Genomic DNA, 14100 nt, shown 5'->3' on the forward strand with positions numbered 1-14100 from the left:
AACTCAGCAGTGGCCACAGGACTGGAAAAGGTCAGTTTTCATGCCAATCCCAAAGAAAGGCAATGCCAAAGAATGCTCAAACTACCACACAATTGCACTCATCTCATATGCTAGTAAAGTAATGCTCAAAATTCTCCAAGCCAGGCTTCAGCAATACGTGAACCATGAACTTCCTGATGTTCAAGCTGGTTTTAGAAAAGGCAGAGGAACCAGAGATCAAATTGCCAACATCCGCTGGATCATGGAAAAAGCAAGGGAGTTCCAGAAAAACATCTATTTCTGCTTTATTGACTATGCCAAAGCCTTTGACTGTGTGGATCACAATCAACTGTGGAAAATTCTTCAAGAGGTGGGAATACCAGACCACCTAACCTGCTTCTTGAGAAATCTGTATGCGGGTCAGGAAGCAACAGTTAGAACTGGACATGGAACAACAGACTGATTCCAAATAGGAAAAGGAGTATGTCAAGGCTGTATATTGTCACCCTGCTTATTTAACTTCTATGCAGAGTACATCATGAGAAACGCTGGACTGGAAGAAACACAAGCTGGGATCAAGATTGCCGGGAGAAATATCAATCACCTCAGATATGCAGATGACACCACCCTTATGGCAGAAAGTGAAGAGGAGCTAAAAACCCTCTTGATGAAAGTGAAAGAGGGGAGTGAAAAAGTTGGCTTAAAGCTCAACATTCAGAAAACAAAGATCATGGCATCTGGTCCCATCACTTCATGGGAAATAGATGGGGAAACAGTAAAAACAGTGTCAGACTTTATTTTTTGGGGCTCCAAAATCACTGCAGATGGTGACTGCATCCATGAAATTAAAAGCCACTTACTGCTTGGAAGAAAAGTTATGGCCAACCTAGATAGTATATTCAAAAGCAGAGACATTACTTTGCCAACTAAGGTCCGTCTATTCAAGGCTATGGTTTTTCCAGTGGTCATGTATGGATGTGAGAGTTGGACTGTGAAGAAGGCTGAGCACCGAAGAATTGATGCTTTTGAACTGTGGTGTTGGAGAAGACTCTTGAGAGTCCCTTGGACTGCAAGGAGATCCAACCAGTCCATTCTGAAGAAGATCAGCCCTGGGATTTCTTTGGAAGGAATGATGCTAAAGCTGATGCTCCAGTACTTTGGCCACCTCATGCGAAGAGTTGACTCATTGGAAAAGACCCTGATGCTGGGAGAGATTGAGGGCAGGAGGAGTAGGGGACGACCGAGGATGAGATGGCTGGATGGCATCACGGACACTATGGACGTGAGTCTGAGTGAACTCCGGGAGATGGTGATGGACAGGGAGGCCTGGCATGCTGTGATTCATGGGGTCACAAAGAGTCGGACACGACTGAGTGACTGAACTGAACTGAACTGAACTGAACTGATACACAGACCCCACTGGCACTGTTTCTCTGAGGAACTGTAATGCAGCATCCAAATCAGAAGAGCAACACAATATTCTCCTCCCTCCCACATTGGCAAAGACAAGTCCTTTGGGCATATGGAGGAATATGTACATGAGCAAATCTGCTGAGTCAACGTTTCCTCTTTGGAGTCCGTCCTTGGGAACCAACTGTGTGGTGAGTGTGTCTTGTGCACATGAGGGTGTTTGGGAGGACATCCCGGTCCCCTGCCCGGCATCCTGCTGGGCCCTGAGTGGCAAGTGTCACTTCCCTGCCGGTCGCATCCTGCTATGGGAAGTGGGGCTCCTCATGTTCCTGGCATCACCAGCCCCTGCTCCCCACCTCTGCTGTTTACACTGCTCCCGCCTGCCGCACCGCGGTGTGCATTCCTGAGCAGTGAGTACGGGTGACCCATACCTGCTCCCACGTCCTCTGCCCAGTGTCACGTGTTGTGTATTTTGTCTGTTTCCACAACCCTGATGCATCCCGCTGTGCCCAGCAGGGCGAATAGGTGGTGGGTAATTTAGCCACTAAGTCACGTTCGACTCTTGTGAACCCATAGACTGTAGCCCACCAAATTCCTCTTTCTGTGGGATTTTCCAGGCAAGAATACTGGAGTGCATTGCCATTTCCTCCTCCAGGGGATCTTCCCGACCCAGGGATTGAACTCTGGTCTCCTGCATTGCAGGCAGATTCTTTACCAGCTCAGCCAGAATAGGAGCCAAGTACAAAACTCCTGTTAAGCTGCTTTTAAGTTAGGTGTTCTGTTACTTAAGGCTGGAAGCATTTGGTCAGATTAGCCTCGGTATCCCCAAGACACCCAGTAAGCCCCGGCTCGAATGTCTCCCCCTTCCTCTAACAGACTCAGGAAAGCGCTGGGTCAGTGAACTCACTCTTTCCTGCATCCCAGGTCGCCTCACCCGCTGTCCTGGCAGCATATGCAGGAATCCAGGCAACACCTACATGCATGGTCTTTAGCAGCAGTCCCCAACCTTTTTGTAACCAGGGACCAGTTTCATGAAAGGCAGTTTTTCCGGATACAAGGGGTTGGTGGGTGGTTTCGGGATGATTTAAGTGCATGACATTTATTGTGCGCTTGATTCCTATTATTATTACATCAGCTCCACCTTAGATGGAAATGAGAAGCATTCCACAATCTTGTCTCCCAAAGGGGCCAATACTCTTTACTTTTTCTCTGAACACATAAAGCAATTTAGGTAGAAAGTGTATCATTTTATCTTAGTTTTTTATATTTTTTAAAAATTAAAGTATAGTTGATATACAGTGCTGTGTTAATTTCTTCTGTAAAACAACAATTCAGTTATACATTAGCAAATGTTCTTTTTTTTCAGTCTTTTCCATTATGGTTTATTACAGGATATTGAATATAGTCCTCTGTGCGATAGAGTAAGACTTGGCTGTTTATTTCTGCTAACCCCAACCACCTACTCCATCCCTCCCCTAGCCCCTTCCCTGTTGGCAACCACCAGTCTGTTTAGACAGAAGGCATTTTAAATGGTTGTATTTTCCACAGAGGGTCTAAACGTGTAGAAGAATGTTAACCCAGGCACCACTGTGGGCTCCATGGAGAAGGACTGTGTCCCCCAGTTTTACATCTTCTGCAAACACAGTCCTAGAACCTTAATGCCTTTTTCTTCTGTTATATAATCAGCATCAATCCCTCTTTCTCCCGTGAGGACCTCTGAACCTCTCTGGAAAACTTGGAATCTGGTGTGGCATGCACGGTGTCTCCAATTCTCTCCCACCCCCTTAGACTCCGCCTCTCACCATGTGCATCTCGCATCCCCAGCCTCGGGGCTATCAGAGAGCAGTGCTGCACACCCCCAAGCCCTGCTGGTTGCCCTGCTAGGAACCCCTTCCCCACTGCCACATAACAACGACTGCTCCTTCTTGAAGCCCAGGTCCTCTGGATGCCAGGCGAATGGACTTCCCCACCAACTTCAGGCAACATGCATTATTTCTTCATCTGTTTCTGTCATTACACATGACTTGTTACACACACATTGTGCTTTTGGTTTTGTAAACTAACTTAAACCCACACAGTTCACACATCTCCCCACTTCCCCCCTACACAGGGCAGGGGCCTTATTTTGCTTCATGCTGTGTGCTCACTCAGTCGTGTCCAACCCTTTGGAGCCCCATGGACTGTAGTCTGCCAGGCTCCTCTATCCATGGAATCTTCCAGGCAAGAATACTGGAGTGGGTTTCCATTTCCTATTCTAGGGGATCTTCCCAACCCATGGACTGAACCTGTATCTCATATATCTCTGACATTGCAGGCAGGTTCTTTACCACTAGCGCCACCTGGGAAGCCCAGGGCCATACTTCAGAGGCAAAATATACTTTCTCTCCCTCCTCCCCAACTTACAGTTCTAGAGAAGAAGGGTCAAAAGCATTCAGTCAGCCACCTCCTGAAATTGTCCCTGTGACTTAATTCACTCCCTTCTTTCTGGGTGTTGAGGTACCTGTGTATTTGTGATGGAGTTTATTGTGAAAAGAGAACTTTAAACTGAGCCACGATCTTGGGAAAAATGATCTTTTCAAGCTTATTCACATTATTTATAAGCTAATTGTGTCTGAGTCTTGGCTAAATTCCAGTTATTAATATATCCCTTTTCTCCACACTTACAGCTGCCCTTGTCTAGACCTGAGATGCAGCTTGCAGAGGGTGGGAGTGAGGGAGACCTTGGCTCCACCGATAACAACTGCCTTGTGGAGGCAGGGCTTCGGTAGATGACGCCCCTGGTTACCCCCAGCTCTAAACTCTACTAGACAATTGTCTTGAATCTTAAGCTCTTTGGTACCCTCCTCTTGATAGTCATGCTTTCTGAGTTTATAGACCTAATCCCACCCCTGTTGTTTAACACCCATTCTTGTCGCTTAATCCACGAGGACTTCAGAAAAGAAATACCCTAAAATCCAGAAGGTCCATCCTTCTCGGTCTTTTGTTAACTTGGAGGCGGTCTGAACAGCTCTCTGAATCCTGGCGCATCGCCAGGTTACAAGCAGCATCTGAGATCTCCTGCCATGAAGTGGTTGGTGAAACAAGGGACCTGCAAGGAAAAACATCCCACTTCCGGTTCCATTCACTGCCCAAACCTTCTGGACCTTGTTGACTAACATGTCTCAATTACTAATGAGAGAATCTGATAGTTTCTCAGATGATAATAAGTGGAATGTCTTTCCCTTATTTCTGAAAATGTAGGAAAGGAAAGGAGTTTGGAATTTTGAATAGCTCCCAGTTAAAAATATATTAACTCCTCATAACAGGCAAAAAATATTGGCATTTACCCCTAGAGACTTGTATCTTAACATCCGCTTCATGCCCTAAATCTTTGGGCACAGAGGGTGGGATTACTTCCTCAAATCAAGCAAATGCCCCTGCCATGTGAGGAATACAAAAGCAAAACCAGAGCAAGGGGCTTCCCCGGTGGCTCAGTGGTGAAGAACCCGCCTGCCAGTGCAGGAGACACAGGTTTGATCTCTGGTCTGGGAGGATCCCACATGCCGTGGAAAAACGAAGCCTGTGCACCGCAACTACTGAGCCTGTGTCCGAGAGCCTGCGAGCTGCAACTTCTGAGCCCACGCACTGCAACTACCGAAGTCCGCACGCTCTAGAGCCCGTGTTCACAAGAGAGGCCAGTGCAACGAGAAGCCCTCGCAAGGCAACTAGAGCAAAGCCCTGGCAGCAACCAAGACCCCGCAGAGCCAGAAATAAATAAATAAATAAATAATAAAATAGCTGCGAAGTCGCTTCAGTCGTGTCCGGCTCTGTGCGACCCCATGGACTGCAGCCCACCAGGCTCCCCCGTCCCTGGGATTCTCCAGGCAAGAACACTGGAGTGGGTTGCCATTGCCTTCTCCAATGCAGCAAAGTGAAAAGCGAAAGTGAGGTCGCTCAGTCATGTCCGACTCTTCACGACCCCATGGACTGGAGCCTACCAGGCTCCTCCGTCCATGGGATTGTCCAGGAAAGAGTACTGGAGTGGGATGCCCAAAATTACATAAATATAAAAACACAACTAAAGGCAGTGACTTTGTAGGCTGCTGGGCGCGGACCTCTCACTTCTTTGCCTTGAGAGATCTTTTCGTAATCTGCCAGTCAAGAGGAAACAATTTCTCCATCCTTGGTTAGGTGGAAATTTTAAATGAAATAAAACTTAAAAACAATTCCCTCAGGTACAAACAAACTTATCAGAGGGGGGGAAAACATCTTCAGAGCAAATTCCTTACAGTAAGTGTAGACATGAATAGTGTTCTTCGTAAGAGGGCAAGGAAGGTGTGTGAGAAAAGTCCTTAACCCCGTGTTTCCAGGACAGCAAATCAGACTCCTGAGGAATCTTGGGGAGGCGAGCTTGCTGCTTCCCCTTGACGTTCCCTATGGACGGCGGGCTACGTGATGGACTCGTGCACAAGTGTAATGGTGACACACTGCTGTCAGGAGTGTCTTGAAAAGTGAGTCAGTGTCTGAAGTTGGCCACAGACGTGGGCTATAGCCAGCAGTTCTATTCCCAGGCACATGCCCACGAGAAGTGCAGCACTGTGGTCACCAAAGACACATGCTGGCTGGCCATTCACAGCACCGCTAGCCCTGGGGGTCCCGAGCTGGGAGCTGCTCAAGCTCAGTGAGCACCATCACCACCACACACGTTATAAACTCACATACAATGTTAAGACACAAAAAAGCACAAATCCCTTTAAATAAAGCACAGAAACAGCCAAAATTCATCCATGGGGTTAGAAGTCAGAAATATTTCTCCTGGGTGTGGATGGAAGGGAATACAAGGGGGCGCTGGGGTCATGGCATGTCTTTTCCTGATCTGGGTGCTGGCCCAGTGGCTGTATTTACTGTGTCAAGTCAGCGCATTGTACATGTAAGTGGCCTTTCCATGTACTTTGCCAGTCCTGAGTCACTTCGGTTGTGTCCGACTCTGTGCGCCCCCGTGGACTGTGGTTCGCCAGGCTCCTCTGTCCACGGGCTTCCCCAGGCAAGAATACTGGAGTGGGTTGCCGTTTTCTCCTCCAGGGGATCTTCCCGACCCAGGGATCGAACCTGCGTCTCTTATGTCTCTTGCATTGGCAGGCAGGTTCTTTACCACTAGCGCCACCGAGGAAGCCCCCATGTGTTTTATTTCAAGTTTTTTTTTTTTTTAAAAAAAGAGCTAAAGTGTGGTGGGGAACGCTGGCTGTGAGAACTCCTGACAGCAGCCTTGGTGTGGGCTTGGGCGGCCCCCAGGGCAGGAGCCCGTCTGGCCTGGGAGGCGTCATCTGCTCTCACTTCAGGCGTCAGGCCCCGCTGCAGGGAGGCAGTGCTCTTTCCGGGTTGACAGGACCAGTTTGCAGGGTCCCAGAGCTCTGCTCAGTTTCATTAGCAGAAACAGGAAACACAACTCCATACTATGCATCATTTCCAGCGTCCAGGCTGTCCACATGAATCTTTGTTCTGGGTGCCTGGGACTGATGATAAACGTAATCATAAAAGAACAGAAATCACTGCCACATCCCAGGGGACTCCCATCAGAGAGCTTTGAAGGCTAGATCTGCAGTGTCTTCTCCCCACAGATGGCGTCACAGACATTAGCAACATCAGTTCAGCGTTACAATAACCCCCTCAGCCTTTGCTAGGACAGGCCCTGTGGCCCAAGAGAAACAGCAGGACAGTGGCTCTTTACACCCGGTCCACAGAGGGGCTGTGAACTCGACCTACGTGACCTCCACTGGTCTGGCAAGGTCAGAGGGGTTGTGTTCACTTCTTGCTACTGAATGTCACTATCAGCCTGGCCCATCGGTGGTAGGGACCCTCGGCCATCTGCAGCCAGGCCACGAAGCTTGAGCTCGAATGGCGTGGCAAAGACCCAGAGACTGAACTTTCCGGCTAAGAGAGCAGAAGCACCAAACCAAGGCTGAGGCCACTGTGGGGATGACTGCCTTCCCCTTGGCACATCTCGTTGTCACATAACTGCTGGTGCAGCATCTCAGGGTATCATATCTCATGATAATAAACTCCAAGAGAGCATCTTACTTGCAACTAAGGAGCCTGGCAAATCTTTCTATCATATAGACTCTTAGGATAACCTCTTTGCTATATATCACGGGATTGAACCTAGAATGAACATCATCATGGTCTCCAGGAGCAAGGGAAACCAGAGATCACGGTGCACCCCACCTCCACCCCACCCCCACCCCCAGTCCCTGCTCCCCTCGAGGCTCACAGGGGAGCAGAGAGGTGAAGAAATTCAGCCAGAAATGAGGCTGGAGAAAAAGGAAACCACTCAAGCTGTTCTACCTCAGGCTATGAAAAGCCTTCTTTCACTTCCCTGACTCCATAGTTTGGAAAAAAAAATGTAGAGGTTTAAACGAGGCCTTTTAAATGGTCACATCATTTGCACGAATGTAGCATCAAGCTCCTTACAAACCACAGGCTTGTGGATATTCTTGGCTGAAAGGTAATTGGCCTTTAGGGAATCCAGGAAGAGTGGGAGGAACTCACGGCCTCAGGTGCCCTCTGCTTTCTAAACTCCAAAAGTGCTCCGAGTATCTGCATGCAGTGACTCTGGTAGGTTACAGACGAGATACAGCTGGGCTTCCCAGGTGGTGCTAGTGGTAAAGAACCCGCCTGCTAATGCAGGAGACGTTAAGAGAGGTGGGTTCAATCCCTGGGTTGGGAAGATCCCCTGGAGGAGGGCACGGCAACCCACTCCAGGATTCTGGCCTGGAGAATCCCATAGACAGAGGAGCCTGGGGAGCTACAGTCCATGGGGTCCTAAAGTGACTTAACACGCACTCAACTGAAAAGTACAGGGTATTCAGTAGCCCAGAGAAAATCAGGGGGCGTGTATCCGCAGCCCTGCATTTATCTGACAGGCTGCTCAATGAGCCTAGGTGGTGCTTGCGTGCCTGATCAATCGCTTTAGTCGTGTCTCTTTGTGACCCTATGGACTGTAGCCTGCCAGGCTCCTCTGTCTGTGGGATTCTCCACGCAATACTGGAGTGGGTTGCCATGCCCTCCTCCAGGGGATCTTCCCGACCCAGGTATAGAACCCATGTCTCAGCCTCCTGCATAAGCAGGTGGGTACTTTACCACTAGCGTCACCTGGGAAACCCAGGTGGTGCTCAGGTGGCTCCATCAAGAACAGCGCTCTCTTCCGCGGACACGGTTAGACAGAAGTGCAGAGCAGCATTTAAGAAGATGAAAGCAGTGCCTGACACCTTCCTTAGTGATGGGGAGACATGCAGAAGGAGGCCCAGAGAAAGCTTTTACAACTGAGCATTTTTTAAGGTCAGAATCACAGTCAAGAGAGCCAAACAAACTCTTTTTCACATAACATATCTTTGATAAGAGCAACTGGTAAAATAAAAACAACTCTCCTTTGTCTTAAGTATTTCATCTTTTTATTTCAAAACAAGAGAGGATACCAAGAAGCAGAAGAGTGAAGCAGTTAAAACCAGCAAAGCTGCAAAGTAGGAAAGGGAAGTAGAAAGGGAAGAGTGGATCTGATTTCAATGACATGGTTGCTAAAAGCAAACACACGGCTCTGATGCGGCAGACCTAAGTCACATTAAGTCCAAGGACTTCAGCAGGCTTGTTGATCCACCACTGACAGGGCTAGCTATACCCCTTTTCTGCTGAACTTTACACATTCTAGATACATGTCATGCACATACAAGTTACACTTTATGGTTACATGAAATTGCATGCAATTCATACAGAGAATCATTTTGAAGGCACTAGTGTGCAGCGGGAGCTGCGGCTTTCTGGCAAGTCCTTCCTAAGTTGTCTTGCAAGTGGTCCTCCTCTTTATTTATTCGTATTTAAAACTTTGGTGCAAAACCTAGGTGCCATCTAATTCCACCAAGCCTACTCACTCTTTTGGTTTCATGTCTCACCCTCTCTTCCACTTTCCCTTCTTAAAGACAGACGCCAAGCTTGGAAGGTAATGTTTTCCTGACGATGATAAGATCTCCTTTTATTTGGATTTACAAATAATTGGAGTCAAGCAGCAATTGACAATCCGTTGCTTGAAAACAAAGCTGCTGCCAGTTTCTTTTATTCCTGACATTCAGTGAGGCCAATAACTCAGAAATTCCATGAGATAAGATACATGAGGTTCTGTATGACATTAATTTCTAATACCAGCTAAAATATGGCCTTCAGTATGTTTAAGTCAATCTTAACTTTTAAAGAGTTGTTTCAGTCCATACTGCCCTAAGAGGTTCAACTCCAGATTATAAAGCCCCAGATCCACGGGCTGCAAATATTCACATCCTTAGCAAATAAAACAGCTCTGTATACTCTTTAAGGACATAAATGTATAATTCTAGTTTTAAAATTGTGTAGCGAAGCAAGATAACATGGTAGACTAACCCATTTGGACCATAATTAATTCACCTTCAAATCCTACCAACTGGAGCTCTTCTACAAGATGCCGATGGACTAACAACTCAGAAGGTATGAAAATGAAAACGTATTTAACATACTAAATCTTGTAATGGAAACGGTGTAGGTTGCTGTCCAACTGGAAAGGTTTCTTCCTGACTTCCCCACTTCTCAAAAGATAAAAAGCACCAAAAAGACTTCCTGTCATTCACATCTATGGTCATTTCAACTCCCCAGAGGTCAGCAGAGGGCACAACGGAACTGATTTTTGTTCAGGTCAAGTAAAAGGTTTGGAAAACGCCTCCCATAGGTGGGGCGACAGAACACTCTGCGCTGGAACTTACCTGAGTTGACCTCTGCCTGCAGTCCCACTCCGCTGCTGCACAGATGCAGCTAGCCCCAACTCACCCACTCTCTACCCCAGCTACAGAGAGGAAACTTGCAATGTTGCTATAATTACAGACTGCTTCCTCATTCAGTCTTATCAAGCAAACCAAAAAAAGATGAAAATGTGTAAATACTGTAATTGAGTTTCGAATATTTTGCATCAACTGCAGATGTCTCAAGACAGAATCTTTCTAGCTCAATCACTTTTCTTAGAAACACTTCATTCTCCACCCCACCCCCCAAAACACATACATTATGTAAAAGCGTATCTTACTGGGAACAAAAGGTGAATTTCAGAACACACAGATGCCCAACAAGAAAAGAAGAAAAAGTAAGTCAGCAGAACAGGACTCATCTTTCCTAATCCCAAACCTTCCCATTCATTCAACCTCTGACTTTAAGCCACAGTCTTCTCAAGATCAAGCAAGGACTAAGAACCACCTCTACCCAAATGGCACAGGAATCACCTGGTTGGCCAAGGAATTGCTATCAGTCTTTTGGATTAAAAACAAGCTTCTCCACTTGTATATAATGAAAAGGGCAGAGAGGGGAGGGAAACATTCCTCCCAAGATGACAGTGACAGAAAGCACACACAGCAGGCTCAGGGCAAACAAGAGCTGCAGGAGCGCATTCCTCCCCTAGAAACAGAGAAGCGCTGCTTCAGGCCGTGCAGCTCTGCAGTGCTTCCTTAACAATAGCTACTAGGCCAGAAAAAGCGAAAAGGAACTTGTCAGTAACGTATGCAACTGGAGCGAGGTCTCACATCTTACATGATCCCAGACTGGTCTGTGGGAATGGCTGGATGTGTGTGCTTCCAGGCTGAGGCCAAGGCCGGGAGAATAAAGACACCCGTAACGCGGTCTGTGAAAGCCCACGAGTGAGCAGTGGACCCTGGAGTAGCAGCTACCCCAGCACTAACACAGCACTACTGACCTCAAAGTGGTCATTTCACTGATTTTCCCTTATTGTCCACACCTAGGATGCATGGATTCCAGCGAACAGGATCAAGAGTTTGAAACAATAAAAAGTGGATCTTTAAGACCAGACTGTAAAACTCAGGCCCCTCTTCTCTTAGATCGAAAACGAGGCAAGTAAGCAATCCAGTGGCTGTAGCACACACTGGATGATCACACGCAGAGCTAAATGTTAGAGGCAGGCAGAGACGTGGCCTCAGGGAGGACATGGATCACCCTGCAGCCTGACAGCTGGTCAAGCCAACTGGAGCCCAGGCCACTGGCCGGTCCACTTCCCACACCAAGGAGCAGGAGGAAAACACACTGTCAAGTCTAAGAAAAGGGTGAAGGAGTAGATTAAAAAAACAATCTTTCAACGATGTTTACTTTCAAAAACAAGGCTGTTTTATGTGAGGACCAAACACTACCCTCTACAGCTAAATTTCCACAACTGAAACCTACAAAGACAAGTTGTCTATGGTAAGGAAACCAAATTGTGAATTACCCCTTGGCTCAGGGCTGAAACTCCCATCTCCTTGGAAAAATGAACAGAAAATTAAGCCAGATTTTAATACTAACAACACTCTATTTTCTGAATATCTAAACCTTCCCAATACTTTTCTCATGGGTTATGACTCTCCCTTGATATTTTAGTGACAAAGTCAGTGCCTACCACTGATGCTTCAAGGTATAGAACTCACTCCGGTCTGAGTTCATCACACCCAGTTTCCACTTGTCTGACCACTGGCACTAGACACAGCCTGGCAGCACCCATGGTTACATGGGGGTTGGATGACAGTACTAAGCTGTCCACCACTGAGAACTGACTAACCTCAGACTTGAGGGTATGAGCACCTGCGAGAACTCTGAAACATTTAACACAGCTGGTGCCACGGCAGGCAGGACAAATCAAGTTTACACCAGAGTTTAACTTGGTTAATGACAATAAAAATTCCAGATTGGGACTTCTTACCTAAAATGAAACAAACTGAAAAATGTCTTTTAAAATGCCTTTCATTTTTAAAGAAGGGACTCAGACTAAGGGTCCATGGTTGTGACTAACCGCATGAAACATTAGTAGCAACTGTTAAGAATCACATCTTTAAAAGCCTCTGTGGCACATTTCTTTTGTATGGTTAAAAGAGCTTGCATTTTAAGTGTAAGCCGAGAATCAATCTTCTCAGAAATTTCTATAGATTTGACTGGAAACTCTGGGACCTGATAATTAAAGACCCTTTAATGTAAATACCTACCAATGTTTATCTCCTCAATATCAATTTTTAAAGTGCCATTTCCTGTAAAATCCAAAGGACCAACTAACTACATGCTTTTTAATATATACTGTCTTCTTGGAAGAACCACCATTAACTAAAAACCAAATATACCCATATAACATTATTCATTGCCTATTAGTGATTTCTCAATATATTTTAAAAATCATTTTATTTATTGCTAAAGAAATCATTCTTGGAGCCAAAGGGGAAAAAAGTTAAATCTAAACACGATAAACCATGAGGCTGTGATTTGTATACAGATTTTTAAGTTTATGGAATAAATGCAAACTTAGTCCTCTTATGAAATATGTAAGACTTTCTAATAATTTTTATCAACATGAAAGCCGTCTTCTCTTGGAACACAGCTGAGAAAAGATCGTATCTGAGTTTTCTGCTAGACATATGCCTTTAAAGAGAGATGTAGAACTCTTAAAACGTTGCATCTCCTCCCTCTTACTAGGAATCCGCTGACCCAATTCCAGAAGTTTCCAGGGGCCCTGCTCTCTGCTCAGCGTCTCTGAGGTACAGCTCACTGTGACTTTTTGGCTCCAACAATTCACTGAGGTTTCAGCTTTATTTATTCTATGTTACATTCATCAGCAAGTATTTGAAGCTTACTCCATGCCTTAATTGACCCTAACATTTTAGCTTAGAGCATGTGCAACAGACAAATCTATAATAACCGAAAGAAAAGTCCTTTTTAAATTTCTTGACCTTCACATATTGATTTCATCAGATTTAACATAAAACCAATAAATGTGGCAGTAATTCTTCTAACCTCCTCAGTCATTATGACTGTCATTTAGTTACCCTCTCACAGGGACTCTTAAAAAAAAGCTATTTAGAAAGATATAAATTTACATAATTTACACATTAGGGACCCTCAATTATATCTCCTTACTGATTCAACTTGCCCCTTTTGTGAGTTCAGCATTGGTATCACAAGGGAGCTATCGTAGACCTCCACTTACACTGATGCCGCATATCCCTGGCCACCTTAAATTTACCGTAGTAATACTTTCTCATCAATTTTAGACTCTTTGAAAACTTGAAGGTTTCACTTTTCCAGTATTATTAACAGATATGAGAACCTTCTGAGCCTCAAAAAGGGACTAGAGACAACATAAAGGGAACAAACCTAACCCACAGCCTACCTGGATGTTTGGAATAGCGTCTACATTCTAGGCCCTCAACAGTCCTTGGCTCACTTAAATGTCCTTTCTTGAGAGGTTGCCAACTTTAGCTTCTTAAGCAAATGTGTTTGAGAAAGCTACCCTTAAGAATAAACGTTCTCCATTGTGCCTTTCTGTAGCCAAAGGTGCCTGGGACAATTTTAATTGCCCAGATTGACAAAGATTCCTATACCTACTTCAGAAGTGTCTAAGTCTAAATATGAAATGGCTTCTTAGCAAAAAGTCAGAGGTATTAAGCATCAGTAATTTCAATATACTCTTGGGATCCCTTTCTCATCCCATTGAGCTTTAAGGAAATGAACAGATATGAATTCATGTTTCTGTTAAAAACAGTACTACCAGGAACAAGTTTGGAGCTTTAACGTGAATGCTGGAGTAGATGTCCTTAGGAAAGTGGATTATGTAATAGCTTCATAAAGGAATTAAGAGTTCCTACAGGGTTCCTGCACACAGTATGTTTTATGTGATGTCACTTTTATGCTTACAGTCAA

This window comes from Budorcas taxicolor, chromosome 16 (assembly GCF_023091745.1).
Source record: "Budorcas taxicolor isolate Tak-1 chromosome 16, Takin1.1, whole genome shotgun sequence".
Classification (NCBI taxonomy): Eukaryota; Metazoa; Chordata; class Mammalia; order Artiodactyla; family Bovidae; genus Budorcas; species Budorcas taxicolor.